General features: G+C 34.9%; 2 long non-coding RNA genes across 2 annotated transcripts; both read left to right on the top strand.

Moving 5' to 3' along the window:
- Nucleotides 1-1,119: 1,119 nt before the first annotated feature.
- LOC133821464 (uncharacterized) lies at nucleotides 1,120-2,179 on the top strand. The gene is made up of 3 exons (XR_009887595.1): nucleotides 1,120-1,194; nucleotides 1,860-1,976; nucleotides 2,109-2,179. It is a non-coding gene; the product is annotated as an uncharacterized LOC133821464 (long non-coding RNA).
- Nucleotides 2,180-5,104: 2,925 nt separating this feature from the next.
- Nucleotides 5,105-9,782, top strand: LOC133821465 (uncharacterized). Its single transcript, XR_009887596.1, has 5 exons — nucleotides 5,105-5,181; nucleotides 5,260-5,352; nucleotides 5,540-5,604; nucleotides 9,106-9,270; nucleotides 9,554-9,782. It is a non-coding gene; the product is annotated as an uncharacterized LOC133821465 (long non-coding RNA).
- Nucleotides 9,783-19,051: the final 9,269 nt, after the last annotated feature.

Consider the following 19,051-nt stretch of genomic DNA (forward strand, 5'->3'; position numbering starts at 1 on the left):
CAATCAACTACTATGAAAGTAGTGAGTAATGTCCTATTAGCAGGCACAGTGCCTGCTGTGACTGGGAGTCTAATTGACCCCACTGGGGCGAGCCCTTCTCCAGAGAAACCGTAAATGGTTTGGTTGCATGGCTCTAGGTCCTTAATGGACAATTTCATCCTTTCCGGCGAGGACTTAAATAGGATGTTGACCGAACTTTCTGTATCGACCAACACCCTTTTCACCATCATATTTGCAATTTGTACATCCACGACCAGCGGATCGGAGTGTGGGAATTGTACATGCTGGGCATCGTCGTCAAAGAAGGTGATTAGTTCCTCCTCTATTTGAGCCTTTTTTGGTGCACGATCCTTGACACTCATTATCTCGATGTCCTGGTCGTGGCGCAGGGTTCAAGCATATCGTTCCCTCGCTTTTTCAATATCTCCTGCAAGATGTGGGCCTCCACAGATGGTGAATACACTACAACAATTATGCCCATATATTACATTAAAATATAGCATATTTTAATAAGTGATATTGTCGCATGGTAATAGAAAAAGACACGGAAAATGGGCGGTAAATAAAATACACAGGCGCCAAATGAAACACAAAAGCAATCTCTAAGGTTGAATCCCTAATAACTTTACATGCCTCCTCTGTTTCTCTCACACTCAGTAACTCTCTCTCTCTCTCTCTCTCTCTCTCTCTCACTCGTTCAATCTTTCTTTCTTTCTCTCTGTTTGTTGCAGGTGTGTAACAAGGTGATGGGGCTTGCGGCTTGGGTCGTGTGACAGGGAGGCTCGACTCTTGGGTCTACGGCGTGGCTGTCTTCCTCCGTCTCATCTACCACAACTTCCCTCCCCATGTTTCGCCGACTCCGATGGAGATTGACTTGCAGAGCAATGGTCCAGTAGGCTGTACAGGGAGGAGCTCCAGCTGCTTACGCCCAAGAAATGGAGAGGCTAACCGCTAACGAATCCCTTCTTCTTGCTGTGAGTCTCAAGTTTTAAGAATTTGTGTATTGTAGTTGATAAGACCTAGCATTTGAGCTTTGAATTTGGGATTATTTATTTATTCAGTTTAAGGATTCTGGGGGTTTTTCCAAGCATCAATTTTTATGGGATTTTTACTTGTTTAAGCTAATCAGGTCGCCATTCTTGGAGGGTCGGTGGGATTTTTTTCAGGGCTGATGTCTTCCACGCAGTAGTTGAGGTGAGTCTTTCTTTGATTTAGAAAGCGATTTTTTCATTCTTTGTTTCAATTTGTTTGGAAAAAGAGATGACTTGCGGCTCATTAGATTATTTTGCATATGCTTTTTTCTTTTTGAACTTTCTCTCACACTTTTCCCTCGTTGAAGAATAGCAAAATAAAAAGGGTAATCTTTATTTCTCCTTCGACATTGACAAAGAGTTTATGATTTTTTTTAATATTTTTCTACCAATTTTTGGCTTAGGTCTGGTTGTGTTATATGAAATTGATTTAGTTTATTGGTTAGGATTGGTTCTTATTTTTTCAGTTTTGGGGTTTGCATTTGAAGGAAAAATAAATAAAAAAAAATAGATTTGGGGTTCTGGGTTTGAAGTAGACTCTATGGTACTACATTACATTTTTCAATTGAGTGTGTGTTTGAACTTGATTTATCCGAAGATCAGGTATCTAGAATATGTCTTACTTTGATTTTCTTCACGTTTACTGCTTATATAAGATGATATGAAGAGATGTTCAGTAAAACGGTGGGAAGCATATTGTTCATTATCCCAACTTTTACTCACCCTTTCATTCCCTGCTCAAAATTTAATTTTTTCTTGTTTAAATAGCACCATGGTGTTGGTACTTAGCTGCACCTGCATTTTAACATTTAAGTTTAATCACGATAGGACAACATCAACACCAGAAATGGCGATGGTTTGGCTGATGATCATAGTCATGAGAACCGAAGTGATAGCTCTGATGCTCATCCAGGAGTTGAAGAGAGTGATTCTTCTGAAGATGAGGTTGTGTGTTATTTTGCTTATGAAAATATGTACCTTTCTTGTTTTTTAACACCTAATGTTTTGCTTTTAGTTACTTTTTTTTTGGCTGAATTTATTCAACCGCTACTTCTTCTTTTGTTTACATCAAAGTAGGTTGCTCCTCGAAATACAATTGGAGATGTGCCCTTGGTGTGGTATCGGGATGAAAAACATATTGGTTATGATATTTCTGGGAAAAAGATAAAAAAGAAAGAAAAAGAAGATAAATTGCAGTCTTTCCTTGGGAGTGCAGATTATTCCAAAAGTTGGTGAGTTTTACATCGTTAGGATACATGTGCTCTACCATTTATGTGCTAAATATGTTTTCTTGTTGTTATGTTGCCTCACTTTTGCTTGGTGCATTTTTACTATATTGCAGGCACAAAATTTATGATGATTATAATGATGAGATTGTAGAACTCAAAAAGAAAGACACCAAACTTATTAGTAGATTGCTTGAAGGAAAGGCACCAGATGCTGACTTTGATCCATATGCGGTATGTATATATTTAGCTGTCCATTTTATTGGTCAATTGTTTGTAAGATTCTTTTCACATACAATTATCTGTGTTTCAAATGCAGCCTTATGTTGACTGGTTCAAATGGGATGGTGCTAAACATCCCCTTTCAAATGCACCTGAACCCAAGAGACGCTTCACTCGTGCAAAGAGCGAAGATAAAATGGTATGCTATTGTCAACTTCACTGTTTCTATATAGAAGTTGGTAAATTTTTTAGTATTTTCTCTTATCTCTAATGTAATGAATGAAATTTATGTTATGTTTTCATTCTGAGCTTTCATTTCACCTACTGGTTGCTGAGATAGAACAATAGAAGGAATTTCAAACATGAGTTTAATTATTCAGGCGTTGCACTTTTGCTGTATCTACAGGTTGTTCGCTATTGTCGGGCTATTCGTAAGGGGTTAATTAAATTTGATGAGCCTAAAGAAGAACCATCTGTCTACCTCTTGTGAGGAGATGAATCCAACTCTAACGAAAAGTCTGGGCATTTAGCTTATATTCCTGCACCGAAGCCGAAATTGCCAGGTACAACTGATCACCTGTTTTCTGGAATGAAAATCAACATAGGATTTAGCCCTTTTTTTCATAATTTTCTTTATAAATTTTTTGTTAAAATTTCCCCTCTTTTAGGTCACGAAGAGTCATACAATCCCTCTAAAGAATATATCCCTACACAAGAAGAGATTAATGCTTATCATTTCGTATATGTATTGACCTTTTGCCTGATTTATTAGATAGTAAAGCAGCTGACGATTTGACTTAACATTGGCAAACATATAACCTTGATCTAAAATCCTTTTGATATCTAATGCAAACACTATTTGATTTTTGCAAATGATCTAGCAGTAAGAGTTTATTTGTTTTGTCTTTTTGTTTAGTTAAAATAACTTACACAACGATCTAGCAGTCTGAGTTTATGTGATTTATTGGTTTTTGCATGCACATACACAACTTTCCTAGGCTCAATGCTGAAGTTATTATATTCAATGTATGTGATGAATGTTTATGTAGCTTCTCTTAAGAGGGCCCAATTTTTCACAGCATATTTTGTATAGCTTTTCTCAAGTATTTTCTTTCATGTATTTTTTTAAGTTTTGTTTGTTAATTCTGAATTGATGATTCTTATTTTTTGTGAAATTGATTGTTGTTTGTTTGCCATGAAATTTAAGATTTCAAAATTCCTAATTTTATTTTTTCATTTCTCATATTGATGTTGTGCTGTGATGAATTCCTTAATTATGTCTAGGCAACTCAATTATGAATCAAAAAGTAATTTTTTTTTTGGTTGTCTTTCCAAATATAATATTGGTATTTAATTGCCTTAATTGCCCAAGTACTTGCTTGATTATCATTTTGGAAGTGCTATTGATGGAAAGTAGTGCTTATGAATTGATATTTCTTCTCTCAAATAAACCTCTAATGTTCATTCACGACTCAATTGAATTGAATTTAGTTAAGAATGATTTTGTGATTTTTTTTGGATAGTTTGTTTCTTATGATTGCACTGTTATAGGGGATGCTCAACCAGTGAAATGGGCCATGAGATTGAGAGTGGCTTTGCATCTGACACAAGCTCTGGAGTACTGTAGCAGCAAAGGGCGTGCATTGTATCACGATCTCAATGCCTATAGGGTTTTATTTGATCAGGTAACAATGGTTTCTTTGATATATAGTTTTTATTTTTATTTAACACTTTTAATTAAAATAATTTACTATTGAGTTGGCTGTGATCAATTATCAGCCATTAAAATAATGAAGTGTCAGGTGATTATAGAATAATGGCAAGAAACTTGTTATAAAAATTGATGTTGAGAAGGTGGGTTTGGTATTTGATTTCTTAAAAGGTTTTGGAGGGAAGGGGAGAAGCTATGATTACAGGGGGTGTTAGTTTGGTAGCCTTTTTAGTAATGGTAAATGGAAATTGAAAGACACATGAATCTGCAACATATTTTGGATTCAATTCCATATTTGTTTCAGTTCCTGTGTTCCATTCTCTATATTCTACTAACATATTTAGCTTTGTTATTTAGAAAAATAGCAAAAAAAAATTATGGTGGGTAATGTTACACCCACTATTTTTTTTCCCATTCCCAGCACTCTTCTAAAAGTATCCCCCTGATATTAAAAAAAATTATAATTTTTTCTTGCACTCCGTTTATTTTTTTTTTTTTGCTCAAGTCTCTCACTCCCTTTAGATATTAGGCATTGCTGAGCTTATAGTGAAAACATTTTGAATTTCATCTTACAAGATATCCAATCTCACATTGTCCAAATATTGTTGTTTGCAGGAGACCAACTATGTTCCGATTACGAGAGGAAACAGAGTTGTCCTAATGATTAACGGGTAGATTATGCTAATTTATTTTCATCTATATAAACTTATAGATGTGTGTGCAACTTGTATGTGTGTATTTTTTTTTTATCAGAATCAAATTGTGAGGCTAAAATACGTATGAATGTAGAGATGGTTATTAAATTACTATGATGCATCCAAATTTGAATGAATTATAAAATAAATGCTTATTCATTGCAGTTTAGGTGCCACTCCTGTGATGGAACTGATGATTGCTTTTGGAAAAGCAATACCAAAGTTGCAGCTGGAGCATGGACTGGCGGTTGATAGAGTGTATACAGGATCATTTATGACTTCTCTTGATATGGCAGGTCTGGATTTAAAAAGAAAGTAAGAAATAACTTATCTATAAAACATAAGAAAAATGTTCTCATTGTTATCCTTGTCAGGTTTCTCGATTTCCATCATGAAAGCGGATCAAGCTATTTTGCAACTTTTGGATGCTCTAACTAAAGCTCCAGCTTGGCCTGTTGGTGTTGACGGTCTGTATTATTCTTTTAATATTGTTTTATTCATTAGGTTTTAATATATATTCTTCTAGCAATATAAATCCCATACACACACACAATTTTATATATTTATCTTGCCCCGAAAAATAATTTGTATCCTGTGAATCCTCGAAAAAAAAAAGTCCAAGTTTTTTTTTGAGCTCTGTAGCTATCCTTGCAGGTAGTCATCCACCACCCAAGATTCCTGTTCCAGTCCCTCCATCTCGTTCTACTAAGAGTGATGAGGTATGTTCATTCAACAACAATAATAATAATAAACAGGTGGTACAATAACTTGGGATTTGAATTAGGAAAAGACCAATTTTGTTAATGCAGATTTTTTTTTAAGTGGCCGATACATGAGGTTCTTTAAATAATTTGGCACCATAGTTTGAATTGTAGAAGCTACGTTCCATATTATCATAATTCAAAATAGACAAATAAACTTGAACCTTTAATTTGATATGGTCCATGCTCATCACTTATCTTTGCCTTTTGAATGTCACTAACTGTCAAACTTTTCTGAATTTCAATGGATGTCAACTATTACCATGTTACAACTGGAGTTCTGATGGCCTCAATTAATAATGTAATTTTTACATTCTTTGCTAAGGATTTGCATTGGTGTTTGTTTTCCTTATGTATCATCAATTAGAAGGGTTGTATTAGTTTTAATCTGGCCGTTCTCCTGACTCCGCTAAAAAATTGCATATTGCATTCAATTTACTTGATAAAAAATTCCTTTAATTCTTTAATTATTGAATACTTTTTCACCCATTACTTCTTCTCTCAGCCTTTCTTCTTCTCCAGAATCAAAATCAACCCCAAACACAAACATAACCTCAAAATCAACATTGAAAGGGTTAGCTAGCTCAAAACTTAAATCACTGTATAAAGTTAAGTTCTTTTGGGGGTTTTGTAGTGAAGGGTCACTACTACATGTGGAAGAAACTAAATGAAATTATGAGATTTGGGTTTGGCAATTATGAAATTGGTTAAATTTTAGTCGATTGTCTTGATAATTAAATCTTGAATCTTTGGAAATAAAACTAGAAAATAGTATACTCAAATGGGTTATGAACCATGTTGAAAATGAAAAGAATTTCTGACTCTTTTGCTGTTGGGCAAGTGATTTTCGACTTCTGATTTTTGGCACTTTTCGTAGTTGCAGGTTCATTGGCTGGTTCCCTCTTGTGCTTTCTCAATGTAATTTCTCTTCTATACAAAATTATTGAAATACCATAGCCATTATTTAATTCATTTTAGTTATATTTAAGTATAAGTTATAGTGATGAACATAAGTGTATTTGGTACTATATATAGTACATGAATACTCAGACTAAATTCAATCTTTGTAAGGTTGCATTTATATTGTTGATGCATATAAAGTTTACTGGAGTAGCTGTGTTAAAGGGATTCACGCTGGACAAATGGTTCTGCAGCTAAAGGGATTCTCTAGAGACTGTAAATATAACCATTCCACTATATTTTTTTACCAGTTATTATTTTTTGTTTTTAGTTTCCCTTTATTTGAAAATAAACAGCAACTTAAGCTATGAAACTGTTTTTTTTAACAGAATATACTTTTTCTCCCTTCTCCTACCAATTTTAGCATAAACAAGCGGGATGAAAGTTAAAGAGCGACAACCCTTATAAATGAAAATGTATTAAAGGCCGATTTTTTTTGTTAGCGTATTAATATATTAAAATTTACTATTAAAATAGTTGCATTGATTAACATTAATACAATTGTTAGTTTTGTTCTCTTAGTTTTGAAGTAAGCACAACATGTGAACTTGAGATATATGGAAACTAGTGATTTTTTTCTAATTTTGGCCATTGCAACTTGCAAAGCTATTGAGTGTTGAAATTTTTGACTTAATTACTTGTGTTAATACAGGGTTGCCTACAAAATAATCAGACAACTCTGGAATGGACTCTTTTTCCTTGGATACATATTTGAAACCAAGTATGCCTCTCTTTCCGTCCACATATTAAAAGGTTTATTAGTCACTCCATTAGGACTGCATTCATACTGTTAACTCTTTTTTCTGAACTTTTCTTTGAACTTTCTTTGTTTCATGTACAAACCTTGTTGTTTCTTTTTCATAGTTTAGTTAGCAAGAGAGTAAATAAAAGGTTGTGCTTTTTATGATTGTTGTAGTTTAATTTGATGAATGTGTATATATGTCTATTTGCTAACTCAGGTAGCTGGAATTTATAGTTGTTATCTCTTGTTTATTTCTCTGAATTGGTATAATTTTTGAGTTATTTTATTTTGCTTCTTAGTCATTGAGTTGTTATAATATATGGCTTGAGTGTATTCTAGTTTCTTGTTTTGCCTTTTATTTTCTTGAGTTATTTGATTCCTTCTAGCTTTTCCTTTATTCTGAAGTTGTTTAGAGAGCAATATAAGGGAATTATTTTCTAAGTAGTTGCAAAGGGCAACAATAGAAATAGAAAACAAATTAAGAAAACAGGGCATAAAAAACAACTAGATGATTCTTTTTACTGCAATATGTGGAAACTTTTTGTTTGAGCAGTAGTTTTTATTCCCCTGCCCCATACATTATTCTCATAATAGAGGGGATTTAGAGCAGTGATTGGTAATTCACCGCTTCAAAATAAAACCAAAACTTCCCCATTAGTTAGTTACAATGCCCCAGCACTCATACTTTCTCTCTCATTCATCACCATTGTCCTATACATATACATAATTCCACTTGTTTTAATCTTATTGTGCTGTGAAATCATTTTCCCTTGCTTATACTCTTTATGCCTGGCATAATTTTTCTTTTATCATTTCATCTCTATAGGTACAATGTAGCAATTAAGTGTGCAACTATTACTCTTGCTGGGCACTCCTAACCAAAGTAGAATTATGAATATAGATTACTCTCTGTCATTTTAGATTTTTCTCTTAGAAATCCAAGTCTCTCATCTTTTTTTTTTCTGCAATTTTGGGTAAAATCTGAATCTTTCTATTTTAGATTCTATTCAATTCTATTTCAGATTTTGTTTTTAGAAATTGGAAAATGTTGTTGAGCTGTGGGGTAAGCTCTTTTCACTCTGCTATTGTGTGACTTAATATGATTAAGATCTTGAGGTAATATCATTGATTTTATTATAATTATTTTATTTTGATGTTAATATATGTGTTGGCTATTGTGTGACTTAATATGATTAAGATCTTGTTTCCTAGTAGTGCATACAATGGAATAATACCAAATTCTGATTATATTACTAAGTTATTGAGAATTCAGTAGGAATATGCTTGCTCTTATAAACTCTAGTTAAGATTAAGTTGCATTGATTTGTATTTCCTTGTTTTAATATCAGTAAAAGACATATAGCTGTTTTCTTTATTATTTGAAAAAAAAAAACTTTGCTTGATTATGTTTGTAATGTATCATGCTTTTGCCTTGCTTTATGAAGAAAGTTATGAAACACTTTATGTCTTCATTGCTCCCTACTGTCTGAAAAACTATAATGTCTTAATGGCAGCAAGTTGTTTGACAAGTTTGATTTTATTTGCACTGTATTCTCTTTTCTTATTTATAGCTTTGGTAAGTTATAGTTTATATGATAGTTATGGGATTGGATTTGCATTCACTTGTTATATTATTTATTTATTTTAGTTTTCATCTTGCAGATGTTCCCAAGCTTTGTTTGAATCTTCATTTTGTTTTCTATTATGCTTATTTATATTTTCATATTTCTTTGCTAGTTGATTTTATGGTATTTCAGGAACTTGTTACTGCTTAGGTTGTCATCTTGGCTTGCCTTGTCCATGGGTTTGTTACAGTCTTAGTTGCTAGTGAAGGTCATGCAATAACTCTGGCTGTTGAGGGTTTGTTAGGAGTTGTGTTTACAGTGGCTGCATTAACAGATGAAGCAATGAATGTTGGTGAGGTATTATAAGTCTGTAAAAATTATAGTATAGCATTCATTCATTACCTGGGCTAAATACATGTTAGTTTGGATTCCAAGTGGGTTAATGAAATCTTTTACAGGTCTTTGTTAATTTTTAAGCATCTCCATTTTTTTTTGTCTTTAGCACATATAATCATTAAGCTGTGCAAAATAGCTAGTGGTATGAGGTTCATCTCATCTGATGTTCATGCATATCTATGTAATAATCTATTTGGTTTTAAGGGAAATAATATGTGTCTAATGTCCATATCTGCTGTTTTAGGTTCAGATCACTTCCAGGACTTGTCAACCAGACCCAAAGGGATATCATAGAATGTGAGAATTTTGTCTTCCAGACAAGTGCACAAAGGATGATGAATTGAAGGATGGAGCAAGTTTCATGCATGGTTTACTTTTGTGTATCTTGTAATGTTTTTGTTTTTCATTTTTGAAGTAAAAAATGTTCAAGAAACTTTATTATGTTATGCTTTCAAACTTAAGTTAGAACTAAGATCTCATGAAATAGAAACATTCATAGTTTGAATTAGTTATTGTTTAATTTAATACTTATGGTTTATCAATATATTGAGAATTTCATTTTATGATTAATTTTGATTTTTTTTTATCAAAATACAATAATGAAAATCTTTTAATTAAAAAAAAAACTTATAAGTACTCTTATCACAATAAAAAACCTTAATATGTTATGATTTAGAAACATATTATAAGCGTAACAAATTGTTATGATTTATATAATATAACAAACTAAAAATGTTATTAAATTAATCAAATGTAACAGTTGAAAAGTGTTATGAAAAAAGTATAAGATTAAACTTCAAATTTATAACCAAAAACTCTATCTAAATGTTATTATTTGAATATTATAGCACCTAAAAATGTGTTATTGAATAGTTTAAGATAACATCGAACATAACATTCAAATACTGTTATAGAAAACACTGGACTTTTAATAACAGGGGCTATGTTAGCATTTTCAGAAGTGTTATCAATAGTCCCGGTTAGCAGTTTTTAAGTGTTAAGAATACTGTTTTTTCTTGTAGGGTACCTGCCACGGGAGCTGGCTGTAAAGGTGGCGAGCGTTGGTGTGCAGGCGCCGACTCGTTGCCACCTGGAGCTTCTCATTGAGAACCTCCCGCGAGTCGTACATATCTTCTTAAATGTCCCTGTCTTATCAGGACCTCAATCTCATCCTTCAGCTAGTTACACTCATTGGTGTCGTGCCCATAGTCGTTATGATAACGACAGAACTTTCTTGAATCTCTCTTGGAGATATCTTTTCTTATTGGTGCGGGTCGTTTGTAGGGCACGCTCGAGCTGGTCACTTGGTGAACCTCGGCTCGGCTTTCAACAAGGGCGGTGTAATTGGTGAATTTCGGTTCATACCGATTATTTTTGGGGCCTTTACTCTCGGAGGCCGAAGGTTCGCCGCTCACCCGCTTTCCACCATTCTTGCCATTGCCATTCCCGTTGCCTTTGTCGTTGCCATTGGGTTTAGACCCGTTGGCGGCTTTGGCGGGTTCTTCCTTGGGCCCCTTGTCTTTTGCTGGCGATTTCCCTTCGTTGGTAATCGCGTCCTCGAGCTTGATGTACCGATCAGCTCTATCTAAAAACTCCTGGGTACTCTTAACCCCATGCTTCCTGAGGCAACTCCAGAGGGGAGAATGGCGCCTAACCCCAGTGGTTAGGGCCATCATCTTGCCTTCATCGCCCACAGTCTTGGCTCCTGCTGCGGCTCGCATGAACCGCTGCATGTATTCTTTCAAGGGCTCCTCCTCTTTCTAGCGTATCTTGATGAGTTGGTTCGCCTCGGTGGGGTGCACACGACCCCCGTAGAACTGTCCGTAAAATTCCTTTACGAACATCTCCCATAATACTATACTTGCAGGAGGAAACTTAAAGAACCACTCCTGGGCGGCATCAGAAAGGGTCACTGGGAAGATCCTGCAGCGAGCATCTTCAAAGACTTTCTGAATGTCCATCTGTATCTCAAATTTGTTTACATGAGATACCGGGTCTCCATACCCGTCAAAATTTTCCAGAGTTGGCATCTTGAACTTGCTGGGCGTTTTTGCCACAACAATCCTATGTACGAAAGGGATGCCTCTCCTTCGATCATTCTCGATGTGTGATGTCCGTCCCCCGACCAGCTGCTGTACAGCCTGGTTCAAAACATCGATTTGAGCCTGAACGGCTTCCGGAATTGGTGGAGCCTCTGGTGCCAGGGGAATGTACTCATCATGTCTTTCTCGGCAGTCGTTGAGTACATCCCTCAAGTCATCGTCTCTTCGCCGCTGCTCGCTAGCTCTGAGCCGGCTAAAGACATTATTCTGTCTGGGCTGCCCCCAGCATTATGACCTGCTTGTCGGTCTTCTCTAGGTGGGGGGATCCTGCCTCCACCTCTCTCTTCGTTCCTCCGACCAACATTTCCTCTGCCTGAGTTGGCCACATTGTAGCCGTGGCCATCTCTGAACCGTGACTGGCTATGATGCGACCGACTATTTCCTCAGTTGCCTCCTTGAGCTGGCATTTCCCGGGAGTTAGGGGGAGGCCTGCGTTGGTCGGTGGGTCCCCGTGCATTGTCATGTCATGGGGGGGCCCTGACCGCAAAGCCTGTTCCTTCTGTGCGCAGTAGGACACTGCCCCCTACTCGGTGGATGCGGCTCTTTACCCCCTGGGCGTCTAGGGCTACGGGGTTGTTGCCCGGCCATATTCGGCCTCGGGCGCGGGGGATTGGCTCGACTAGCCTGGGATGGAGGCTGCATCTCAGGATCCCTAGGTGGGATATCATCCTGAGGCATAGGTGGCTGCTCCGGCCTCTGAGGGCTTGTTGCCTGGAGCGGAGGGCTAGGATTGGGACCCCTGTGAGGTGGCCCGCTTGGGGCTTGATCAAGCTGCGAGGTCAGCACAGCCTGATTCCTAGCCAACTGGAGGGTTGCTTCAAGGGCTTCCATGGCATCCCTTTGCTGACGGTCCATTTCCGCCTGTCGCTCGCTCAGTTCTTGGCGCTGGCGCTCTATCTCCCTCTGCTGTGACGCCATTATCTTGGCGGCATTCTCCTGATTGGCCCTCAGAGTGGCCAACTCTTCTTGCAACACCCCCAGTGTTGTCTTCAGGGTCTCAGAGTCCACCTCTTCCTCATCAAACTCCAAATGAGGTTCATCTTCAGCCACATTTGGGGGAGGAGGCTGGGTCGGTGCAGCGGCAGCCTGTCCAGTCTTCTTGGTAGTCTTTGCCATTAGATTTTCTTGAATTCAAGTCTCTCAATGAAAGCACCAGAATGTTGACCCTGATTTTGGTCAACGACACGGAGTCTAGAAAACGACAGAAAAGTAATATAGAGCTTAAGAAAATGATCTAATGGAAAATAAAGAACACAGAGAATTATAGTTGTTTGGCCCCAGTGATTGGTAATAACCTACGTCCACATGATACTATTATTAGTATTGAGCTTCAAAGATGTGATCAAAGAACTAGGGTTCCTGAGTTTCATAGACCTTAGAAGAAGAAAATTATACAACGATGGATAATAGTAATATAATTCTGAAATTAAAAGATCGATCCCCTTCCTTGAGCTATTTCTTGTGTATTTATAGGCTCAAGAAGAGTTACATGAATTAGGAAATAATATCTATCCTTAATAAACGGATCTGCAGGTCATAATGAAGAGATATTCTCATATATCATCACGACTGTACAGATGTTTACATAAATGAATGGAGTATACGACCAGTCTGGTCGTATATAAAACTTGATCTTTCAATGTGGAAATAATCCTGGTCGATAGGCGAGCAATATCTGTGCCACGTGTCAGCCACGTGTTGAAAATCCTTGCCACGTCATCAACATTTGTTTTTTGGATAAACAAGGACTAATTAGCAACAAGTCATGAAGTTCTTGGAGTGTGAACTCTCCCAGGGAAATCTAGTGCGGCAAAGTCATTGATGTCTCCAGGTGAGGCCATGCCCTCGAGGCGAGGGTGTCTCAAGGTATGGCCACGTCCCAATCCAATATCCAAGTCATCAATGTCTCCAAGTGAGCCCTTACCCCGACGACTGTTACCGAGGCAAGGATATCTCCCGGTGAGGCTACATCCTGAGAGCCTCTCTTCACTCACCCATCAACCAGGTCCAGGATTCTGTTCCTCGGATCTCGGATAGATGCCAAGTGTTAGTCACTATGAGTATGGGCCGCCAGAGGATCATCTGACAACTTTTGGTAAGCCTCAATTAGTGGTGTCGAGTTTGTACCCTCGACAATCGACATTTCCCACAACGTCGCCCGACATGGGCAAATGTGTGTCGCACCCTAACAGTCAGAGATATGTTCCCCATAAAGTTCGTGCGCAACTTTCTACAATGGGCCCTGTGCAACTCGCCTGGGTCATGGTCTCTATTTAGTGCGGCCCGTTTTGTATTAATTCAACATTAATAACCAAGGATGGGAGAATTTGTATTAATGATAGATGATTAATCTTAATGACTTTAGCCTCTATATATATGGCTAGGGTATCTCCTTGTAAAGTGTTAGAATTTTTAGAGAGATAAACTCTGTAACTCAGTGCAATATATACGCTGCCTGAGAACCACCATTGAAACCTTCTGAACCATGGAAAACCATTGTGTTCTTTTATATTATTTTCTTTATACTCTCAGATTAAGTTGATAGCAAAAAAGGCAGTCGATAAAATAGTTTCCAAAACTATTATCAAATTTTGGGAAAATAATTCATAATTATTTTTATTTATAATAAATAGTTTCTTAAACTATTATTATAATTTCAATTATTGGGAATATAATTACTCAAATTATATTTAGTTCATAATTAATTTGTTTCCATAAACTAAATTTTGACTCCAATTAAGGTGTTTAAAAATTTCTATTTCTCTAAATGAAAATAAATTATTAATCTTATTAGTCATTTCTTAACCCAATATTTCATTTCAATAAGTCAAATATTTTCATTAAGAAATGAAAAATAATAATCTTGTTTCATAAACAATGTATTTGACTAATTTAATATCAAATGTTCACAATAATAATATTAAGAAATATGAAAATTTTACTTTTTTAATTTTGAATAAACACATAAATGTCTTGTTTCTCAAAATGAATAATTAACAATTTATTCGGTGATATATTTATTAATTAAATTTTTTAATTAATATAGTTAGTTTTCAAAATTTTGAATTTAATTTATAATAAGATAATAAATTAATTCAAATTTGAACTTCGTAACCATTATAACTTCCCTATGTTAAAGGAGAAGAATATTCTCTTTTTGTTTCTTAAACAAAAAGATTGAGTCATTCTACTAGCAACCCAAATATTTCTCACTAATATCATAATATCAAATATCATAATATACATTTATTTAAATTAAATAACTAATCTTATTAATTAAAACTCCTTATTCCACAAAAAAAAAAAAAGAACTCACGGTTGGGATGGGGCTCCGCAACGCTCTATGCTACGACTCTACGTTGAAAAGCATTAGCGTCGCGACGCTAGGGGTTATGCATTGCGGCAATCAAAGTCACAAATGCACTTTTCCTTTTCACCATAAAAAAAATAAAGGAATTTCGGTGCTATTTAATCTGATTGAATCTAATTAAAAAATTAAGAACAAAACCAAAACAAAAAGGGAAACGTATAGTTAACTATCAATCTCATTCAGCACATCCAATCAACATATTTAAAATATAATGAAAATAAGAACAACCCTTAAGCCACTCATAAAACATGTGCTCTACATGTTCATACATTCAAAATAAACATAGGTCAGATTCATGACACATGATCTCAACCTTAGCTCTGGTACCAATTGTTGGTTTTTGATCATGTGATTGACAGTGCAATGGAAGCATGAAATAACATTTCAATAAGACAATAACAATTATTAAAGCATTACAATGAATCACTACTGGAACCATAATTAGATTGAGATCTTTCTCATACAACAAGAATCTTAATTAATAAAAGAAAAATACAAATACCTTTTTGAAGATCTAGAACACATTTAAATAAAATAGTGTCTTAGCCTCCTAACACACCATCTCCCATACTATGTTTCAGCCTCCTAACCCTCCATCTTTTATGCTATTTGGTAGGATACACAATAACACACTTTTGATACTCAACACATGAGAGAGTGTTCTTCTCACAACTGTGAGAACAAAGTTCTCTATTTTTCTCTCTTGAAAAATAATGTAAATATTACTATGACTCCAAGAAATCAGGAATTTGATCGTAGGAATATTGAACCTTACCCGATAAGTCAGGAGTCATAAAATCACAAATAGGAGTTCATTACTCACTTGAGGATTGGTCGTAGGAATATTGAACCTTACCCTATTTATGAATGTTGAATTTCTATAATTTAACGGAGATTATCAGAAATTCTTTCTTTCATCATATACCAGTCCAATACAATCTTTATTATATAATACCTCTATCTTTTTGTGTCACTACATTTAATAGTCTTGATAAACTGCTTTGTCTTAAATATAAGATATGCCATACTCATAATATTTATTAAATAAAGTTCTTACTTTATTTAGAAATTACAGGCAATTTTTTTATTATTATCTTTAATTAAATCCTCTTGTATATATATCATTATACATATAATTAATTCAAGATCACATCAATAATATTGGATCTTCATGATAAATGACATGTATAATTAAATACAAATACTAGTGAAAAATATTACTTTTATTTAATTAGCAGTAATTGTGCATACAAAAATACGCTTAAAGGGAACAAATCCCAATAGAGGCAGGCACTAAATCTCTTGTTAGTGGCTTAGTAAAAGGATCTGCCAAGTTTTAACTTTTTCTTACATAGGATATTGAGATGACTCTTCTTTGAATCAATTCTCTTAGATATCCATGTCTCAAACTAATATGTCTAGAATTCTCATTATACACTCCGCTGTATACCTGAGCCAATGTTGCTTGGCTTTCTCAATTTATCAATATGGTGGATACATTCCATTCGATATGAGGAATCTCTATCAAGAGACCTATTAACCATTCAGCCTCTTTACCGGTGGCAACTAGATCTACGAATTATGCTTCAACTGTAGAGTGTGATGTAAAGGTTTGTTTCTTGGAACCAAAAGAAATTGCACCCCCACCAAGGGTAAATACCCAACTAGAGGTGGACAAATTGTCCCCAAGATTGGATAGCCAACATGTATCTGTATACCCTTCTAAGATTGAAGGAAATTTGGAGTAGAGAAGGCTTAATCCCTTGGTTTTCTTAAGATATCCTAGGACTCTCCCAATTGCCTTCCAATGATCCACACTGGGATAACTTCTAAACCTACTAATTTTACTTATCGTAAATGCTATATCAGGTCTAGTACATTGGGCGGCATACATAAGACTCTTTATAACACGTGCGTACTGCAATTGAACCACCGCTCTTCCTTCATTCTTCTCTAGATTTACGCTATGTTATAATGGAGTATTGGCTTCTTTAACCTTAAGATGGATAAGTTTGTTCAATACATTCTCAATATAGTGGGCTTGTCCTAAAGCTAAACCCCCGCTATTTCTCCAAGTATGGTATCAAATTATCCAAGATCTTTAATCTTGAAGGTTGATCGTAGAAACATCTTCATTTCCACTATCACTTAAGATAAGCATGTCATCAACGTATAGACAAACAATGATTACATATCCCTTACCAATTTTTGAATACAAACAATTGTCTCAATTGTTATGTCTAAATTCATTAGACAGAATGGCTTGATCAAATTTCTCATGCCATTGCTTTAGAGACTATTTCAATCCATAAAAGTATTTTACAAGTCTACACAATTATTTTCATTATTTGGTAGGAAAAACCCCTCGGGTTGTTCCATGTAGACCTCATTTAGGTCACCATTAAGGAATGTTGTTTTGACATCATTATTGGATGAACATACAAGTTGTGTATAAAGCAAACAAAATCCTTATTGAAGTTTTTCTTGCAACGAGAGCATAGGTATCAAAATAATCAAAACCCTCTTTGTGCCTAAACTCATTAGTTACTAATCTAGATTTAAAAGTTTGGATAGTGTCATCGATGGGGTATTTCCTCTAAATACCAACTTACACCCAATTGGCTTAAACCATGGTAGGAGGTCTACCAATTGCAAAGTGTCATTTGAAAGAATAGAATCTTTCTCATCATTCATCGCAAAGTGTCAATACACTATCTCATCATTGCATGACTTCTTTATAAGTCTTAGGATCATCCTCAACAGGAAGTACAATTCGAATTTTCCTAATGACTTTTTCTCTATTTCCTTCTACCATGTAGAAAGAAATTCATTGAGAATCTATATCATCTGATCCTATACTTTTCTCTTTTCTAACCCTTTGACTTCTTCTAAGTTCAATGGGTTGTTCTACAATCTTTGAGAATTCTTCTTTTGAGAATTTTTTTGGAAGTGGATGCTTGAGAATTGTTCTCAAATAACAAATTCTCCTATAGAGATGTTGAAGTTTGAGAGTTGTTGTCACATAACATATACTCAAAAAATACAACTTCTCTAGATTTTATCACATTATTAGACTCTAGGTCTAGTAGCCTATAAGTTTTACTATTGTTGGCATAATAAACAAAAGCACAATTTATGGCTCTTAAACCTAACTTTGTTCTATTAGGTTTGTTTTTTTTGCAATATGCAAGACACCCTCAAACTTTGAAGTACCCTATGTTGGGTTTTATTATATTCCACAAAATAAAATATGATAACACAAATACCATGTGAAACTTTCTCAAGCAAATAATCACTAGTTTTCACTCTTAGTTGTCTAAATAATCTTAAAATCACTTAAACAACTTTTGTGCATTTTCTAAGAGTCTTTTTGAGATTCTTTTCAAAACACCACTTTGACATCCATTGATTTTCTCATCAAAATAAATTTGAAGATGTCAATTTTTAAACACTTAAATCAAAGAAAATAAACCCTCGATGATTTAAAAACACTTTGATTTCACATGCTTTAGGTTATAATTATCTCCTCATTGAGATTAATTTAAACATATTACCATCTTTTGACAAAAAAATCAATAAAATTCTCTTCAATCTATTCACCATTGGTGTCACGATTCAAAATTGCTTCAAAATTGTCACTAAAAAATTCTCAAATATTTTTCCTTTTGATCATACTTTAGACTCCAAGCCTATAGGTCAACATTCCATCCCATAATTTTGAATCAACCTTGATCCATTTTTTTCTTGCAATAGCAAGATACACTTATCAATGGAAGCAACCCCTTAGGTTCATCTTTTTTTATCTCATAATTGTGATGCTCAACACTTAAATGGGAAAATTTAAATTCCAAAGATGTTTTATTTTAAAAAATTATAACTCTAAAAATTCCCAAACTTTACAGAATAGATCTCTACTATTTCAAGATGTTTCTTCCCAAATTTTATACAAAAATAATCATTTTTACTTAGGGCATACTATTTTCAAAAGTCCATCTTTAGAACTGTCCAAGGAAAAATTAGTCTTTTTCTTAAATTTTTAAAAGTTATAAAATCCAATTAGTTCATTATTTAGGTTTGAAATTTCTTAGGCCCATACTAAGATATGTAAACATTGTCCATATGAAAAATTAGGTCATTTGAACAATTTTTACTCAATTAAAAGTGTTGCCAAACATGTTTGTCTAGAAGCTATTTTAAACTTCTAGAATTTTTGCCTAACTTTGAAAAATCATATCTCTTAGACATTTTAATATTTTTCTTTGAAATTAGC

Source organism: Humulus lupulus, chromosome 3 (assembly GCF_963169125.1).
Source record: "Humulus lupulus chromosome 3, drHumLupu1.1, whole genome shotgun sequence".
Lineage (NCBI taxonomy): Eukaryota > Viridiplantae > Streptophyta > Magnoliopsida > Rosales > Cannabaceae > Humulus > Humulus lupulus.